The 20318-nt window shown below is 47.5% G+C and overlaps 1 protein-coding gene across 1 annotated transcript in view; it reads left to right on the top strand.

Moving 5' to 3' along the window:
* Positions 1-20318, top strand: part of ANKH (ANKH inorganic pyrophosphate transport regulator) — a 143830-nt gene that overhangs the window by 117587 nt on the left and 5925 nt on the right. The window lies entirely within an intron of this gene.

Genomic DNA, 20318 nt, shown 5'->3' with positions numbered 1-20318 from the left:
GTGTGTGTGTGTGTGTGTGTGTGTGTGTGTGTGTGTGTGTGTGTGTGCGTGTGCGTGTTGCCATCATTTAAGGTAGAGAGAGAAGGGAGACTTGCCATTCAACCACAGTGCTTCACACAATAGGATGCAAGGGTATTTGAGGCCAGTGGCTGTTACTACTTAAGGATCTATTTCTTTTAAAAAAAGAATTAAAATAGGTGTTTATCTGGATCCACCCTGAGCCTTGCCTTTTGACGTCAATGTGTGGTAAAAAGGGGAAGTGCGACTCTGCACTTGACCCCGAATCTTCTATTCTGATGATTATGGGGTGAATTATGTCCACCCCAAATTCCTATATTGACATTCTAGCCCCAGTGCCTCAGAATGAGGCCTTATTTGGAAATAGGGTTCTGATGAGGTCCTGGTGGGTGAGTCAGGTGGACCCCTTATCCAGTCTTACTGGTGCTCTTAGAGGAGGGGGGGTGTGGACACAGACACGCACACGGGGGGTTGGGGGGCGGTACGTGGAGACTGGAGTGATGCTGCCGGAAGCCGGGAGGCCTGGAGCAGCTTCTTCCCTGGCGCCTTCAGAGGGAGCATGGCCCTGCCCACACCTTGATGTTGTTGTCACTCCAGGACGATGAGACAATAAATGGTTAGGCTGCCCGGTTTGTGGTACTTTGTTACAGCAGCTCTAGCAAACTCATACACTGATGTTCCTGAAAGAACGGAGTCCTCTTGTCATTTAAGGCCACATGGATTGATTGACCAGAACTAACTAATCAACTGATCTGCTTCCTTTTTAAATTCTCCACTTACTGTTTCCATAACACATTTGTATTCTTGTGTTTCCAGCTTCTCCAGGTGAGAATCTGAGTGTAGGATTTGCTTAGAAATATTGTTCGTGCAGGTCAGCACTGTCCCCAAATTTATGTGCTTAGCTATGTCCGTGCTGATGGGGCTTTTTTTTGAGGGGCGGTGGTTGTTGGCATCATAGCATCCAGTAGAAGTACCAGCGTTCTATTTAGGTTGTTTTGCTTTTTGGTTTTATTCTGCTTTCCATTAGCTGAACAATCCAATGCGTCTCACCCCGGCCCTGCAGAACCACCATCACGAGCACTGAAAAGCCGAAACATGTTCGCAATTTTCAAGGAACCAATTAAGTTGCTAGTATTTTATCCAGTTGTATTTATACCCCCAAATTGTCTCAAAACCTTGATCCCTTCTGCTGCTTCTTGCATCAATGGTAGTATCTGATTTGGCACAAAACCGTAAAAATTACTTAGTTTCAGCGTCACCTGTCAGTACACACCTGTGTTCTATAAAGAACAGGTGCAGAGCCGCCACCTGAAGGGGTTTGGGAACCAGGGAGAAGACAACTGTGTTCTCCCCCAGCTCCTGCAGAAGAGTCTTGATTGGCCCGTGGGTCCTACACATTCCCCGTGCTGCCTGCCGGACCCCAGCCTCACATCGAGGATGTGGTTCACTCCAAGGCTCCACTCCAAGGGTTTTCTGGTGCAAAAGCAGATTTATCAGAGGGAGAAGGCAGTCAGGAATCATTCCACACAATATTCAAGATAACCCAGTGGGGATCAATTCATAGATTTCCAGGAACTGTATTTTATGACTCTCTATGGCTTTTTAAAAAATCACTTTTATTCATCTCAGCTTAAAGACAGAAGCAGTAGGGGAGCATTTTTCTTCTTACCCGGTGGGTACATTACAGTATGTAATGGTCAGATGTGTGGTCCAGACCCTCCCAACAATAATCACGATGAGACATGTGGACAAAATGAGGCCGTGACATTCGTGGCCGCTCGGTTTTCTGATTTCAGCGTCTGCTCTCACTCCCAGGTGCTTTGGGCTCTGAACACAAGCAACTTCCTGGTGAACTTTGATATCCTGTTGATTTATGCTGATAAGACATGTAAGGAGTCAGCAAAGCCCATGTAAAATATCTTAAAACTTTTTTTGTAAATTATCTCAGGAAACACTGAATAGACGTAGTGAAATCAGCACGTGAGGACATAAAACGCCGTTAGGTGCGCTAAGTGATCATTTTGTGTTTAGTGAAGCCAGAGAACATTGGACCCAGAAACAAGAGAGAAAACAATCAAGGATTATTCTGGTTACACAGATGTATTTCCCCCAAACATTAAGGTAACATAAATCAAACACTGGTACTTCTGTTGGATGCTGTGATACCAACCACCCTCTACCCTCACCCCCTAAAAGCCCCATCAGCGAAGACATAATTAAGCACATAAATCCGGGGACAGTGCTGACCTGCATGAACAGTATTTCTAAGCAAACCCCACGTTCAGATTCTCACCTGGAGAAGCTGGAAATACAAGAACAGAGATGTCTTACGGAAACAGCAGGTGGAGAATTTAATATCTGCTTTACTTCTCCCAGCGCTTAGGTGTCTTCTGCACCTGTAGGCAGACTAAGAGAGTGGACGGGGAAGTAACGTCAGTCTTAGCTAACTGATACATGGCCTTTACTGAAAATGTTCTTTATGTTATCTTAAAGCGTTTTACTGCATTTCCAGCTCTGGGCGGGAGTGCCCACTTGTTCAGGCAGTGAAGGAAACATGATTTGAGTTGTGCCGTGAGATTATTTCCGGAGTCTTTTTGAACCTTCTGAGCCCAGGGCCAGCCTCAAAGAACCACCGTGTGACACTGAGAAAAAGCACGTGTGGCAAATAATAGTGCCCGGGAAACTTGCTCATCATTCGTCAGGTACCAGCCAGTTTTCAAAGGCCCGCCTTTAATCCGCCCTCAGAGATGGCTCTTAACCAATGTGGCTCGAGGAGTGAATCGGCCCTTACCCGAACAAACAAAAACAAGAAGGTTGGGAGAGCCAGCCCCTGTGAACCGGAGATGGATTCAGATGCAGGGCTGGGCATGGTGCCAAGGGCCCTGGGCTCTCAGTGACACTTGCCTGCCCTCTTTGCGGATTTTGATTTAAAGGGGGTCGGTTGGGAAGAGTCAGAGAACCAAAGGCGAGGGAGTAGCTTAGGCTTGAATTCAGGACCACATAACACAGTGTTCATGGATGTGGGCCCGGAGGCCCCAGGGCCTGGGTTCAAACCCTGACGCTACCACTCACCAGCTGGGTGGTCTCTGAAAACTATAAGCCTGGGCTTCCCCAGCTGCCATGTGGGCATGAGAAGAATACCCACCTTGTAAGATTTTGCAAAGGGGTCATAGCTTAGCATATAGCGCCTGGCACGCTGGGAGCAAAGAATGCCGGCTCTCTCCTCCTTGGTCCCCAGACACGTGGGATTCCATGTAAGGAAAGGATGGCTGTATCTGTAAATAAGTGGCTACTGGTATTTTCAATGCCAGTGAATAATTTTATGATTTTTTCTAGTGATACCTATAATACCCTTCCAAATTTCTGTGGGATTTCTTTTCCTTTGGTGTTTAAAATAAATTCAGCTTCTTGATAGATTTCTACATGCCTTCTCTAGGCAGACCCCACCACACACGAGACACATATTGCACGTTTTTCCCCCCGAGAACTTGGGAAAGCTCTTTGGATGTCCCATCACCCCTTCCTGTTTAAAGCCTCCAATCCCCGGTGCTGACAGTGTTCGTTCCAGCCTTTGTTCGTCTTGTTAATTCAGAAATGTCCGTTACCCACAAGCTTCAGTGAGCGCTGAAAGAGAGAAATTGCTATGTTTAGTCCTCTGGCTTAGACATCTGATACATCAGTACACACCAACCAGATATTAGAAATGCCAGCGAGGAAAGATTTTTAAGCACGCTTGGATGCGTTGCCAGACTTGTCTAGAGCGTGGGCGATGGAACACTCTCAGTGGGACGGGTGATGCCTAGGGTTTCTCTATTCACAGCACAGTTCCCCAGAGAAGGGGCACGTGCATACTTGTTCATGCAGTCATTCAACAAATGCTTGCGCCCCTGCTGCATACCAGGTCCCAGGGCTACCATGGTGAAACTAACACACGGAGTCTCTTTTCTAAGGGGGGATTCATAACCTCATGGAGAAGACGGGCAATTAACATACACTATGGTGTTGGACGGTGCGTTAGTTTCCTGTGGCTCCCGTAACAAATGACCACAAACCTGACGGCTTAAAACATCAGAAATGGGGCTTCCCTGGTGGCGCAGTGGTTGAGAGTTCGCCTGCCGATGCAGGGGACACGGGTTCGTGCCCCGGTCCGGGAAGATCCCACATGCTGCGGAGCGGCTGGGCCCGTGAGCCATGGCCGCTGAGCCTGCGCGTCCGGAGCCTGTGCTCCGCAAGGGGAGAGGCCACAGCAGTGAGAGGCCCGCGTACCAAAAAAAAATTAAAAAAAAAAATAAAAAACCATCAGAAATGTATTCCCTCCTAGTTCTGGAGTCCAGAAGTCGAAATTCAGTTCACTGGGCTGAAATCGAGGTGCTGGCGGGGCATACTCTCTCCAGTGGCTTTAGAAAAGAATCCACTCCTTGCCTCTTCCAGCTGCTGGTGGCGGCCGGCATTCCTTGGCCGAATCACGCCAATCTCTGTCTTCACATCGCCTTCTCCTCTGTGTGCCTCCCTTTTCTATAATAAGGACATTTGTGACGGTATTTAGGGCCCACCCAGACATTCCCAAGCAATCTTATCTCAAGATCCTTAATTTAATCACCTCTGTCCACCGTATAAAGGAATGAATACTCGTTCTGGGCATTAGGAAGGGATATCCCTCTGGGTGGCCGTAATGCAGCCTTCTGCAGGGAAACACAGCTGCTTGGGAGAAAAAAATGAAGTCAAAGGAAAGAGGAGGAGGGAGATGCTACTTTGGATTGAGGGGTCACATTTACAGTAAGCAGGATGTCCTCTGTGCGCTCGCGGCCGTGGAGGCAGGGACATCCCCCCCCAGCCCCCGGCCCCCGGCTGAGTGGTACCTCCATGCACTCGCCTGCACGACTTCAGCCATCCTTTGTGCTCAGTGTCTCCCTGTCCCCACTGCCAACTCCTCCCAAATCTCTCCTTCCTATCTACGTTTCAATATGCTCGTCTCCCAACTTTATTAAAACCAAAAAAAAATAGAAAGCATAAAAATCATGTCTTTATCCGGCAGCCCCCCTACGTTTCTCCTCCCCTTGGCATCCAAGCTCCTTGAGAGAATTACGCAAAAGCACCTCAAGCCCACCCTTCCCGCTGCTGTTGGCCACATCTGTGCTCCCCACCTGTGCCATCTGCTGTTCCCACCGCAGCCCCCCGCCTCCTTCTTCAGGGGCGAAGGGCCCCACTTCCTTCCTAGATCGTTCCTGTGGGCTGCGTTCTTGTCACCACTCCCTGTTGTCTCCCTAGAGAGCCTGCCCCGGTCCCTGCGGGTCACGCGGCAGCTCCCCCGGGCACCGTCCAGTTCTCACCTGCCGCGTTCGATGCTGCCGTTGTGTGCATCCTTTGCTCATTTCCCGTGGCTTCTGCGACCCTCTCCCCGGCTGCTTTTCCCTCTTCCTTTCTGAGTGTTCCCACACAGGCTCCTTGGCGGAACGTCCCTCTTCCTCACTCTGAGTGAGCATCCCCTCTGTCCATCTCCCTCCTAAGCCCTCTCTTTGGCGGTCGTGGCTTCAGGCGCCGTGTCTGGCTGGTTCCCAGATCGGCGTCTTTGACTCCCATCTCCCTCCTGAGCTTCAGGCGCAAACATCTAACTGCCTCCTGCCCAGAGATGCACTCTGGTTTCCCACGGGCGCTGACAGCTCCTCCTGTCCCAAAGCGGACTCAATGGTCTGCTCGTGGCCCTGGGCTTTTTCTCCTCTCTGTTCCCTATTCAGTGACTAGCAAGGACTCCTGCCTGCTTGGTGTTGCTGGAGACAGAAGCCTGGGCTCATCCCCAGCTCGGCTTTCTTCCTCACCCTGACATCCCCTTGGGGACAGAGCCGGGTCTTAGCCTCCCCCTGAATACCCCTCGGACCTCCCTCTCCTCCATTCCCCACATCGCATCCCTGTTTCTGCTTCTACAGCTCCCGCTCAGCTGGGACCACAGCCCCCAGTGGGGCTCTACACACTTCCCCTCCAAACCAGTCCTCATGGAGCGGCTGGTGTAGAGACCTTCCAGGGGCTCTCTGTGCGACAGAAACCCAAACCCTAAACGCGCAGTACAAGGCGCATCTCAATGTCCTGCCCCCCGTTCCAGCCACACAGAGCACTTAGAGCTGAGGGGCCACTGTGTGTTCTCGCGGCCCAGGCCTCTGCTCACGTTGTCCCTTTGGCCTGAAACCCTCTCCCTGCCTCCTTGTTCAGCATATGTGACTTGGACTGTCAGCCGCTTCCCACCCCCTGAGGCCCCCGCTGTCCGCGTCATTCCCCAAGTCCCCCATCATGACTCAGCGCTCTGTAGCCAGCGGGTCTCCGTGAGCGCTGGCGTCATCTCTGCCATGTTCGCCGTTGTAAATGCCCAGCATCTGGCACAGTGGCTGGCCCAGGACAGGTGCCCAGTAATTATTTTCTGAGTGAATTCATGTATGAAGCCCATTGTCGTAATAACAAACTGATTGCTGCGGGAATCAATAGGTCACTGTAGAATCAGAACTATAGAAGTAACTAAGATCCGACTCCCTGAGAGGCGGGAAGGAGGCTGTGAAGACGGACTGCAGTGTCCACAGACGAAGGGCTGGTGAGGCGTCATCCTCATCTCTGCCCTTAGTGTCCGTCTAATCCCTCTTCCACGTGGCAGCCCTTCAAACAGCCAAAGCCCGTTTCCAGACCTTTTTTTTTTTCTTTTTTTTTATTTTTTAACATCTTTATTGGAGTATAATTGCTTTACAATGGTATGTTAGTTTCAGCTTCACAACAAAATGAATCAGTTATATATATACATATATTCCCATCTCTCTTCCCGCTTGCGTCTCCCTCCCTCCCACCCTCCCTATCCCACCCCTCCAGGCGGTCACAAAGCACCGAGCTGATCTCCCTGTGCTATGCGGCTGCTTCCCACTAGCTAACTACCTTACTTTTGGTAGTGTATATATGTCCAGACCTTTTTAACAGGCTTGGCTTCCAGACCCTGCAGGGTTTAGGTTGTGCTCCTTGAAATTGTTCCAGCTTGTGAGTGTCCTCTGAGAATGTGGAGCACAAACGCCAAATCAGCTAATGGACTAGAATTGTCCAGTTTTGACTTTATAGTTTATATTAATGCAGCCTAAGCCTACATGGGCTTTTTCATTTAGCCACATGGCACTGTTAGCCAACAGTGGGACCCCGTTGGCCGTATTCTCATGATAGTCGGGGGCTGGCCCCTTCTCGAATCCATCTTCGGGGGATTTGCCAACCTCGAGGTTCCTGGTATCTCCCCACTTCGTTGCTTTCTCAGCCACGCCGACGAGTGTTTTCACTTCAGATGATGTTAGTGATCTGGGACTTGCACAGGCAAAATGCTTCACTCTCTCTTATCAGTTTCGGTCTTCAAATTCCTTTTAACCATGTTTGCCCATTTATTTTAAGATGACCCTCCTTCATGGAAAAGGTAGACTCAAAGGAGGGGCTTGGAATGTACCCTCCGCCCCTACCGGTTCTTTCCTCTTCCTCTTCTTACCTCGAGTGTTATTTCTGTAGAGCCCTTTCTCTGGATCTCAGCGCCTGCAGCCATTCAGCGTTATCTGGGCTTTTGCCTTCCTGTCCTTATTCATCCACGAGATGGTGAGCCCTTGAAGGTGGTAGTTCTTAGACTTTATCTAGGCTTATCTTCCGGGAACTGGGGAAGAGAGAGCCTGTGAGCCAGCAAATGAAGGCAGGGGTATGGCCGGTGCCCCCTTCCCCAGCTGCCGTGTTCTCTCCCCCCGAGAGCAGCCTGGGGACCACCTGACGTCTTCAGGTGCCTTCTGTTCTCTTTTCTGCTTGTTGCAGGGGTTGGGGGAGAAATCTTCTCTTTTGAGAGGTTTCCAGCTCCTTTCAGAATCTCTGGTGTTATCAGATCTTACTTGCCTCTTTCCCGTAAATTTTGAAATCTCTTTTCTTTACTTCATTTTTTAAATTTCCCTGGTCATTGTGAGCTTAACAAGAACGTGGTCACTGTCTCCCACGTGAGTGGCCATCTCCTCCTTGACGGTCACAGTTCCGTCCAGTGAGGCTGTTCTTCGTCTTGGTCCCCAGCTTCCTGAGCTAATCCTCATCTGGGGGGCTAGCTTACAGGTGGCTGGAGAGGGACGGGGTGAGTGTGTGCTCTCCAGAAGCCAGGCACGGAATTGCAACACTCCCGGGTGCCTGTTCCATCTTGCCAAAGCCAGCGCGAAAATACGTGTCATCCAAGGGGCGGAGGCCACCGTAAAATCTAAGGTGATGATGTTTCGTATTTAAAACATTTTAGTCCTAAAGCTTCAGAACTTCAGGGCCTCACAGGGGCCCTCCCAGAGGGAAAGAAAGCAAAAAGGCTTTCCATCAGAGAAAGAAGCAGTCGAAAAAATCTGCACCATCAGCTTCTTTCTCTGTGACACACTGAAATAATCCCTTTCGGGGAGGTTCAGCTAATCTTAAAACACTTCTTCTGCGGCTCACACTAGGTATGTCCTCGGGAGGCACAAATCCCACAGATACAAACAGAGGAACTCCACTCTGCCCCCCCCCCCCAGAACGGCCACCACCTCTGAAAAACAGCGAGGTCACTGACAGTGGCAGTATTTATAGTGCCCCTAATCCTGCCAGGTCAGCACTGGTCACCTGCTCCCCGCGAGGTCTGGGCAGCTTGGCTAAGGCACTGCCGGTAGAAAACACCAGAAAACGCCCTGCGCGCAGGTCACAGGCCTGGAGTCTCGTCCAGTCTTGCCTGTCACAGCCTCAGTTTCCCCCCAGTTAGAGGACTTTTTCATCATTTAAGGATCAGTTTTGCATCTTGCAGTTCAGGATGAGCTCCCCTACTTGCATTTCCGTGTATAATGGACAATCTCGAGTGCTCTGGTCGGCACACTGATTCTCCTCTGTTGCTGCTTCATGGGACAGCATATGTCAGCGTCCAACATATGTCAACATCCAACAAGCACATCAAGAATCCCTTTTTCTTCGTTGCATCCCACCAGTCAGAGCTGCATCTCAGTAAAACGTTCAGCCCTGAGCCCTTCAGTCGTGTGCTGGACAGCGGCAAAATCTGAGCTGAGAAATAGCGAAACCCACCATCCCACAGGACCTCAGCCTGTGCTCAGAGTTAGAAGCTCAGCTCAGGAGGGTGACCCAGTCTCACTTCCTGTGGCTAAACTGACCCACGAGCTGTCCCTCAGCCATCAGGGTGGCGGACACCACCGGACTTTCGCTGAGCGTGGTACCACGCTGGCCCTGTGTCTCCCACAAGGACGGCCTGTTTGAGCCTTTGTTTCTGCTGGGCTGCCCTACCCCCGTGCCCCGAGACTGCCTTCTCATTGTTCACATTATCCGGGAGAAGAAAAGGACCTCTTGTGCGTGGGGGAAGGAAAAGGACCAAGGATGCTGAATTTAAGACGTTCTCATTTGGCGTCCCTCACGCTGTCTGTGTACCGTGAACCACTGGGCCAGCTGGGCGCATTTAGACTTCCCAGAGACATGTGGGGAGCAAGGCTTCTGAGTCCCCAAGGCCGGGGTTGAAATCCTGGCCCTACCCTTTACAAATGGGCTGACCTGGGGAAAGTCACACAGCCCCTCTGGGTCCTGCTGTCCTCAATAGAGGACCCAAAACAAAGCCACGACCCTGGGACTGGGTTAAGGATTAAATGACGTAGCCTATGGAAGGCTCTTGGCATATAGTAAATAATTGATAAGAGTTAGTTCCTTCCCACTGAGCCTCTGCCCCCCTTCACACTTCTCCCCAAAGCTTCAGTCATCCAGCATTTGCGTTTTAAGTCATCATATATTGTAGATTTGAGGGTTCGATTGGTTTGTTCAGGGCAGATTAAAACAATTGAGACTGGTCCCCAACTCTCTACCTCATAACAGAGTGACAGTACAAATCCACAGGTGCGTTCCTTTTTTTAAGTTATTTTATGGAAGTATAGTTGATTTATAATGTTGTGTTGATTTCTACTCTATAGCAAAGTGATTCAGTTATACCTATATATACATTCTTTTTTATGTTCTTTTCCATTATGGTTTATCACAGGATATTGAATATAGTTCCCTGTGCTACACAGTAGGACCTTGTTGCTTATCCATTCTATAAATGATGTTGATCATTTGCATCTGCTAATCCCAAACTCCCAATCCATCCCTCCTCCCACCGGCCCTGCCTTGGCAACCACAAGCCTGTTCTCTACGTCTGTGAGTCTGATTCTGTTTCGTAGATAAGTGCATTTGTGTCATACTTTAGATTCCACATATAAGTGATATCATAAGGTATTTGTCTTTCTCTTTCTGACTTACTTCACTCAGTCTGATCATCTCTAGGTCCATCCATGTTACTGCAAATGGCATTACTTCATTCTTTTTTATAGCTGACTAGTATTCCATTGTCTATATGTGCCACATCTTCTTTATCCATTCATCTGCCGATGGACATTTAGGTTGTTTCCATGTCTTGGCTATTGCAAATACTGCTGTTATGAACACTGGGGTGCATGTAGCTTTTCAAATTATAGTTTTATCTGGGTATCTGCCCAGGAGTAGGATTGCTGGATCATGTGGCAACTCTACTTTTAGTTTTTTGAGGTATCTCCATACTGTTCTCCGTAGCAGCTGCACCAATTTACATTCCCACCAACAGTGCACACGTGCAATTCTTAAAGCAATTAGCAAATGCACGTGCATATTGTGTTGTTATAAGCACGTTCCTTTTTTTTTTTTTTTTGCTGTATGCGGGCCTCTCACTGTTGTGGCCTCTCCCGTTGTGGAGCACAGGCTCCGGACGCACAGGCTCAGCGGCCATGGCTCACGGGCCCAGCCGCTCCGCGGCATGTGGGATCTTCCCGGACCGGGGCACGAACCCACGTCCCCTGCATCGGCAGGTGGACTCTCAACCGCTGCGCCACCAGGGAAGCCCCAATTTTTTTTATTTTTTTAAATTGTGCTAAAATACCCCTCACATATAACTTAGCACCTGGACCGTGTGTAAGTGTACAGTTCAGCACATTTATATTGTTGTGCTCCTGTCCTCACCATCCATCCCCAGAACTCTTCAACTTGCGAAACGGAAACTCTCTACCCATTAAATAATCACTCTCTATACCCCGCCCAACACACGCAGCCTCTAGCAAGTTCCAGTTTGACTACTAGCAGTCAGAAAAAGTAAAGGCTAAACATAAGCTAAGGTCGGAACTTTCTAAATATTCTTCAGATCAGGTAAGGAAAGAATTACCATTCTGCAGATATAGATGGGATGGGCGGGAGTTCACAACTGGAGTGCCACCTGCGGCCTTGGTGCATGGCGCCCCCTGCTGTTTGAAGTGTGTTGTTTCTTTCAATCAACCCTTTGTTTCTTACCAAGAATTCAGTCATCTTACGTGGGAAAAATGCACCAGCTGCTCTTAAGTGTATATACGGCAATTTCACTGAATCTAAATGATAACAGGGATGACTTAGTTTTCATATTCTTAAGCTGATTTTTAAAATTACATCTGAAAATGTTAATATAATATTTTATCAAAAATGTGCTGTAACCGTTCATGGTTACGTCAACTTCCCTATGAAAATATTCCAGGTAGATGTTTATAATAATTGTAACTGTCAACAAGCCACGCGGAGAATATTAGGCGGTACCTAAATACTCGGTACCAGGCTTTGCCACACTCCCTAGCTTAACCGAAAACCGAGCTCTGTTTCTCTCAGTAATAGAGGTGGTTTACTCCATCTGTCTCAGCCTACTGAAACTTTTGCGGGCCTGACCTTACATCAGAAGTCACCCTTTTTATGTATCTCTTCACCGTACACTGTTGTAATTCTCACTGTGCTACCCATGACTCTGTCCCGCCCGGAAGTGCTTTTCTCCGTCACCTCCTCCCGTGCTGCCCCTTCGCTTTCATGCCCGTGTGGCTGTTCACCCCTTCAGAGGATGGGTCAGCGGTCCCCGATCGGCAGCTCCGAGGGGCAGCAGCCCGTTCCCTCTGGAGGTTGCTACAGGCTTGCTCCTGTCACCCCCTTTAACGCTGCTCCCCAGAAATTGGGTTTGTCAGCCTTTTCACACATGGTCTGCTTGAGCATTTCCACACTAGTAAAATAGCACTTTTTTTCCCTCAACACTGGGACTCACCCTGGTTCTGAAGAGTCAGTCCTGATGAAATGCTGTCGTTCCGCTGGGGATGTGGTGACTTCTCACGAGCTCACCGATGGCACTAGGAAAGCTCTTAGAAACAGCCCCATCTAGTTCAGGCAGCCGCCAGCAAGGAGAGTAACTGTGGAGAGCGCAGGCCGGGAGGGCCCCCCCCGTGGGCAGCCAGGCCTCCAGCCTGAAGGAGAGTGATGCTTGCTCAGTCACGTCACATCACACCCTCTCACACTGCACAGGGACACCTCAGCACACTCTTGGAACCCTAACTCCAGGCGCCTCCAGGTTTGAGCGTTTCTCACCTCCTGGTCCGAGGCCATCTCTCACCTGGATTGTTACAGCAGCCTCTCCTCCACAGGGCTCCCCCGACCTCCACAGTCTGTTCTCACATGGCCCTGGGAGAGCCTGTCAAAACAGCAGTCCGATCGCGTCACTCCTCCAGTCCACAAAGTCCCGAGGCTCCCAGAGTCACAACCATGACCTGCAAAACCCTTCAGGAAATGCCCCTGCCCCACCCCTACCCTCCTCCACTCCCACCACACATGTGCAGACAGCGCAATGTCGTGATGCTAAGAACCAAAGGGCCAAATGGCATTCCCGGGTCTCTGAAAACTCAAGCGAGGTAGGCGTGTGTGCATCCTATCGAGTCCGCCTTCTTTTGCCTCCAACCTCAACCCTCAAGTAAATCGAATCAGGGTGCCTTCTGCCTGGAGTGACATTAGATGCGGTTTGAAAACCGAGCCGGCGGACACCTCTGAAAGCCGCCCCTCGTTCTGAAGCAAGACTGCTTCATCCCTGTCATCGGCACGAACGAAGGTTGACTTTATCTGTGAAGACAGACTCACGGGGCCCTTTTTATTCTAAATTATTTTCTGAACCAGAAGAAAGAAGACCCGCTCTTTGTGGTAAAACAGGGAAAAGTACAAAGAGGAAATAAAATCAACCCTAATCTCAACACCTGCAGATGACCCCACCGTTGGTATTTTATTGCGGTTCCAGGAAACCTTTTACAGTGATGATAGCTGAGATTGATCACATTCGCCGTGCCCGGCACTGGTGGGGAGCATTTTGTGCAGATCCTGGGCTCCTCAGCCTGGGTCCCCAGGTGTGCTGGCGGTCTGGTCATCTGAGGTGCACTGAGGAGCTGGCACCAGAATGTAAGTCAACTTACTCATCAAGCACACCGTCCAGAGCCTAGCCTGTACCCACCGCTTTGTGGGCGGCATTGTTGAGGGTTACCACTGGTTTACCCAGTGGAGACTTAACCCCAATGAAACATAAGTTGATCCCTTCTTTCTAAGTAAAACCTCCAAATGAGACTGATGCCCCGGGCCGGCTCTTTTAATTCAGAACAGCTGCATGTATTTCACTTCTTCTAAATGCAGGGGTTCAGAATGTCTGACTTGATGCTAATGCTCATTATTCAGGGTAATGGAGACAGCTTTGTGAGTTCCTCAAAAGCGTGGTCAACAGCTTCTGGAAATTAAGTCAAAACCAGAGTTCTTGGCAGTGTTCCTCCGTGGAACGGAGTCCTCTCAGGATGCACAGGAACGGCTGTCTCACTGTAGCTGGGTGTCTAAGTTCTCTGAGTTCAGATGCTGACGGAGACAATTAGCTTCTTCAAATTCCAACCCCAAGTCCTTGGGAAAAAGACTCAGTCCCAGGGCAAGTCAGGGACTGACTCTGTGCATGAGGAAGGTCTTGGGAAAGATGCCTGTGGTGTGGTTCTAGTCACAGTGATTCAGACTGTAACATCTTAGGCCCAGAAGTGTTATTTCTGTAAGTTTTGGGGCTTCCTTCATCCTTGCTGTACACTCTAATCCTATTTGGGAATCTCAATACATGGTAAAACTGTGTCAGAACTTAGCTGACTACTGCATGGATTTAGAAGTGAAGGGTTAAATACTGCCCCCAATATAGAACAACTACATACAGCCGAAGCCTGCTAACAGATTGCTTCTAAGGGAGGTGTTAGATGACTCATTGATTTGCCCAACCAAACCCTCATTAGAAATGTGACCGTGACACATATGCTGACCAGAAACTTCATGTTAAGCTTGTGAATAAAAGGGCTGCAGCCCTTTGGTTAGTTTCTACACAGGCTAACGTGATTTTTTTTTAAAAAAAAGAAGCCAATGATCATGGAGACAGAAGATTTGTCTGGAGTGGTCTGCACTCTACTCGAGATGAATGTATCTTGAAATACAAATAGGTATCTCGAGACAGCAGAAGCAAGAAGAACTACAATCCTGCAGACTGTGGAACGAAAACCACATTCACAGAAAGACAAAATGAAAAGGCAGAGGACTGTGTACCAGATGAAGGAACAAGATGAAACCTCAGAAAAACAAATAAGTGAAGTGGAGATAGGCAACCTTCCAGAAAAAGAATTCAGAATATTGATAGTGAAGACGATCCAGGACCTCGGAAAAAGAATGGAGGCAAAGATCAAGAAGATGCAAGAAATGTTTAACAAAGACCTAGAAGAATTAAAGAACAAACAAACAGAGATGAACAATACAATAACTGAAATGAAAACTACACTAGAAGGAATCAATAGCAGAATAAGTGAGGCAGAAGAACGGATAAGTGACCTGGAAGACAGAATGGTGGGATTCACTGCTGTGGAACAGAATAAACAAAAAAGAATGAAAAGAAACGAAGACAGCGTAAGAGACCTCTGGGGCAACATGAAATGCACCAACATTCGCATTATAGGGGTCCCAGAAGAAGAGAGAGAGAAAGGACCAGAGAAAATATTTGAAGAGATTATAGTCGAAAACTTCCCTAACATGGGAAAGGAAGTAGCTACCCAAGTCCAGGAAGCACAGAGAGTCCCAGGCAGGATAAACCCAAGGAGAAACATGCCAAGACACATAGTAATCAAATTGACAAAAGTTAAAGACAAAGAAAATTTATTAAAAGCAATAAGGGAAAAACGACAAATAACATACAAGGGAACTCCCATAAGGTTAACAGCTGATTTCTCAGCAGAAACTCTACAAGCCAGAAGGGAGTGGCATGATATACTTAAAGTGATGAAAGGGAAGAACCTACAACCAAGATTACTCTACCTGTCAAGTGTCTCATTCAGATTTGACGGAGAAATCAAAAGCTTTACAGACAGGCAAAAGCTAAGAGAATTCAGCTCCAACAAACCAGCTCTACAACAGATGCTAAAGGAACTTCTCTAAGTGGGAAACACAAGAGAAGAAACGGACCTACAAAAACAAACCCAAAACAATTAAGAAAATGGTCCTAGGAACATGCATATCAATAATTACCTTAAACGTGAATTTATTGGGCTTCCCTGGTGGCACAGTAGTTGAGAGTCCGTCTGCCGATGCAGGGGACACGGGTTCGTGCCCCAGTCTGGGAGGATCCCACATACCATGGAGCGGCTAGGCCCGTGAGCCATGGCTGCTGGGCCTGCGTGTCTGGAGCCTGTGCTCCGCAACGGGAGAGGCCACAACAGTGAGAGGCCCGCGTACCGCAAAAACAAAAACAAAAAACGTGAATTTATTAAATGCTCCAACCAAAAGACACAGGCTTGCTGAATGGATACAAAAACAAGACCCATATATATGCTGTCTACAAGAGACCCACTACAAACCTAGGGACACATACAGACTGAAAGGGAGGGGATGGAAAAAGATATTCCATGCAAATGGAAATCAAAAGAAAGCTGGAGTAGCAATACTCATATCAGATAAAATAGACTTTAAAATAAAGAATGTTACAAGAGACAAGGAAGGCCACTACATAATGATCAAGGGATCAATCCAAGAGAAGATATAACAACTATAAATATATATGCACCCAACATAGGAGCACCTCAATACAAAAGGCAACTGCTAACAGCTCTAAAAGAGGAAATTGACAGTAACACAATAATAGTGGGGACTTTAACCCCTCACACCAATGGGCAGATCATCCAGACAGAAAACTGATAAGGAAACACAAGCTTTAAATGACACAATAGACCAGGTAGGTTTAATTGATATTTATAGGACATTCCATCTGAAAACAGATTACACTTTCTTCTCAAGTCCACACGGAACATTCTCCAGGATAGATCACATCTTGGGTCACAAATCAAGCCTTGGTAAATTTAAGAAAACTGAAATCATATCAAGCATCTTTTCCGACCACAACACTATGAGATTAGAAATAAATTACAAGGAAAAAAAATGTAAAAAACACAAACACATGGAGGCTAAACAGTACGTTACTAAATAACCAAGAGATCACTGAAGAAATCAAAGAGGAAATCAAAAAATACCTACAGCAAATGACAACGAAAACACAACGATCCAAAACCTATGGGATGCAGCAAAAGCAGTTCTAAGGGAAGTTTATAGCAGTACAAGCCTACCTCAAGAAACAAGAAGAATCTCAAACAATCTAACCTTACACCTAAAGGAACTAGAGAAAGAAGAACAAACAAAAATTCATCTAGACTAGATAGGTGAATAATGCACTGGGTAAATAAGAATAGATGGAGAAATGTTATTAATAAATGTATTAAATAACATGATAGTCTCATTTACCTAAACTTTAAAAAACAATGTAAATAGTTCAAGTAGATTCTGTTTTCATCAGTATCTAGGGTAGGGGTTCAAATGGGGAGACCCCTAGAGGGATGCATGAGAATCTGAGATTGTAGAAACCACGCTTGTCTCTCCCAACCTGGAAACTGTGATCTGCTGCAGGTATAAGACCCATACCTCTATCCCCACGAAGATACACAGGGGAGCTCAGGTATTCTCCAGCTGCACTGGGGCAGATAAATGTTGTGAATGAATCAACGTGCATTCGTCATCATGTACATTTGTAATTTGTCTGTGATGGTAGGTGGCAGTGATCCTGTCCTGAAAATTACTCTGGAATCATGCCCACAACACTGACATGCTAATCACGTGTTTGGGGGCTTAACCAGAGAGGCAGGGGTCCTGTTTGGGCCACTTGCTAGCTGTGTGGTCTTGAGCAGGTGAAGAAAACTTTATGTGCCTGGTCTCTTCATCTGTAAAGTGGGTAGTAATAGTACAGCTCTCATAGGAAAGTAAAGATGAAATGATTTCGTATGTACAAAGCGTTTCTTCCGGTTCCCGGCCCATAAGAAGTGCTACATAGTGTTTGCTATTTTAGTATCCCCGTCATTGTTGTCATAGACATAGATACCGAATCTTCCCAAGAAATGGATTAAAATGATGCAAGCAAACAAGTCACTGATTCTTAAAAAAAAGAAAGAAAGAAAAAGAAAAAGAAGTATCTCAAAAGTCAAAGTAAAAATTTCATGGTCAGTGCCTGGACCTCAGAAAAAGAGTCACAGTCTGTGAAATAAAAGAGGAGTGGGTCATGGGTCTTCTTTTTTTTTTTTTTAACCTTTTGGTTTTAGAATTATTTTAGATTTACAGAAGCATTGTGAAGATAGCACGGACCCTTCACCCCACACTCTATCTTACCCCTCTGTGGGACATTTGTCACAAATAAGGAACCAACCCCAGTACGTTATTGTGAACTAAACTCCACAGTTCATTCAGATTTCATGAGCGTTTTCCTCGTGTCCTTTCTCTGTTCTAGGATCCCATCCGTGCTGCCACGTTACAGTTAGTCATCTTGTCTCCTTAGCCTCCTCTGGTCTGTGAGAGTCTCTCAGACTCTGCTTGTCTTTGTGGCCTTGTCAGTTTCGAGGAATACTGGTGAGGCATTATGTAGAATGTCACTCAATTTGGGTTTGTCTGGGGTTTTTCTCATGGTTAGACTGGGCATATGGGCTTTCGGGAGGAAAACCACATAGTTAAAGGGCCGTTCTCATCACATCTCCTCAAGAGAACATGCTCTCAACATGACATCACTGATGATGTTACCTTGATCACCTGGCCCATTATGTTTGCCAGGTTTCTCCACCGTGAAGGTTGTTTTCCCCTTTTCCATCTTGTCCTTCTTTGGAAGGAAGTTACTGTGATCAGCCCACACTCCAGGAGTGGGGAGCTACGCCTCCACCTCCCTAAGGGGGGAGTATTCTATTCCTATCTGTTTATATATATCAGTATAGACTCATGGGTATTTGCTCTGTGCTGTGGCTCATAATTCAATACTACATCACTTTTTGTTGCTCAGATTCCTCCAGCTTTGCCAGCGGGAGCTCTCTCTTCTGGACTCCCGTGTCCTTCGATGTATCGTTCCAAGCTGATGGTCTTGTATAGTTCCCACCCTAGTCCTAGACTGAGCCATTTCTCCAAGGACCCCTGGCTCCTTTTATTGGAGAATAAATAGAAGCACCAAGATCGGGGCATGGAGTGGGTGGTTGTGCTTCGCTGGCAGCTTCCTCATGAGATAATGTTGACAGCAGGCTCAGCGGCAGAAAACCCAAGCCTGCAGCTACTCCCAGGAACAAGTCATGTTCACTGTCAGTAGCTCATGAGGTTTGCGTTCTGGTGTGGAAAAGTCAATGTCATTAGGCTCTGCAAATATTTGAGGAAAACGGCACGTCCTGGTCAACGAGGAGGGCATGTTCTAAGTCAAGACTGCTCTGGGTGAACTCCTCAGGAAGACACTTTTCCTGAAATATTCTTTGTTAGGGTAGCTTCTAGCGTCTTGTTTTCTGAAACAGACTGGTTAAATCTCATCTGATGATGATGCTAGGGGTCAGTATATTTCTTGGAAAAATTTGATCTGCATATAGGGATTGTAGCTTTTAACCAACCAATCCTACTTCTGAGTTGCATGTATTTCTTTCTGGGCGATGCTGGAAATAAGTCACTTTTTTTTAAAGAACGTGCTGGAAGGTAAGGAGCATTTTCATACTGGAAGTATAGCAAAGGCAAAGGGTCCAATTCAGAGACTTCAGGGAGAAAAAGAAAGGAAGTGTCGATCCATGTGGCATTGCTTCCCTTTAAACCTGTGACTGCTGAAGCCCCGGACTAGACTGAGAGCATTCAGTGACACCGATCTAGAAAGACCCAATCTAGGCTGTAGGTGCGTGGGGCTGAAAACCCGAGAAGAAGCACCTCGGTGGCACGTGGCCTTGATAGGGGCCTGTGGGGTGTCTTTGGCACAGACAGATACCAGATGGGGAACAGAGGGGCTTAGTGGTGTCAAGTTAAATCACACTGTCGATTTTTAGAAATGACATATCAAGCCTCCCTCCTGGGAAGCTCTGTTAGAGATCCACCGAGCCTTACTGTTTTGCTTTCAAGGGACCAGAACTGCAGTCACCCGCCCTGGTTACTCGATATTTATGTCAGTGTCTCCGGTAATTTGGGTGCACTTGCTATCTTGCGTCCTCAGGTTGGACGCCTCCAAAGGTTACTGACCTTCTCCTCCAGGGCAGTGGAGAGCCTCCAGGTGACCATTATCTGTGCAGAGAAGCCAGAGGGAGGACTGACCTTTGCCACCGGTGCCTGCTCACACCTTCCTCTCTGACATGCAATTACACGCTCCTTTTTCCTCGGTTTGCGGTCATTTAAAAGGCACTTCAGGGCGATTTCGCAAGGCACAGAGAGATTGCAACAGGAGGCATTATCTCACATTCAGATAATCACTGGCTACAAAATAAGGAAAGCCTGCCGATGGTTTTCCTGGAAGCTTAAGTTGTTTATTTTTTTTAGCAGAACGCAGCCTAGAGAGCTCCCTCCAGCCAGAGAGGAAACCCAGGATAGCTTATCCTCCATTAGTCCTGATGCACAATCAAGTCCAGAGTTGGGGCAATGCTCACTTATCTTAATTCTTTACAGCTTTACTGCTGTGGAAAATATTTGAAGGGAGGGATGATCAATCTACTTGTCAAGAAAATGAACCGTGTCCCAGTGCTGTGCTCAGTGTCGTTGTGAACGTATCATGAAATTGCCACTATTCCTGGGCCGTAGGCGTGAGTGACAGCCCACCATTTCAGGCTGGCAGCTTTGCAGTGAGAAAAGATGGCTGGGCTACTTGTCCAGGACACTAGGTAATACAGCCTCCAAGCTCCGAGTTGCTAGATCTTAGGAAGTATTTTTCCCTTCATGTCAGAGATGGGGTGTAAGTACTTGCATCAGGCAGTAGGGTTAAATGATGGTACATCTGTCATCTTCGAAAATCAAGTGGGATACTCTTCCCAGATGCTGAAAAATACAAGATAGAATAAAAGTTCCATTGCATTTATAAAAGTGAAACGTATTTATAACAGACCCTCCAAGGT

This window comes from Aethalodelphis obliquidens, unplaced genomic scaffold (genome assembly GCF_003676395.1).
Source record: "Aethalodelphis obliquidens isolate GAN/ISIS:26980383/991018 unplaced genomic scaffold, ASM367639v1 scaffold29, whole genome shotgun sequence".
Taxonomy (NCBI): Eukaryota; Metazoa; Chordata; class Mammalia; order Artiodactyla; family Delphinidae; genus Aethalodelphis; species Aethalodelphis obliquidens.
This window is presented reverse-complemented; position numbering and strand designations above follow the sequence as displayed.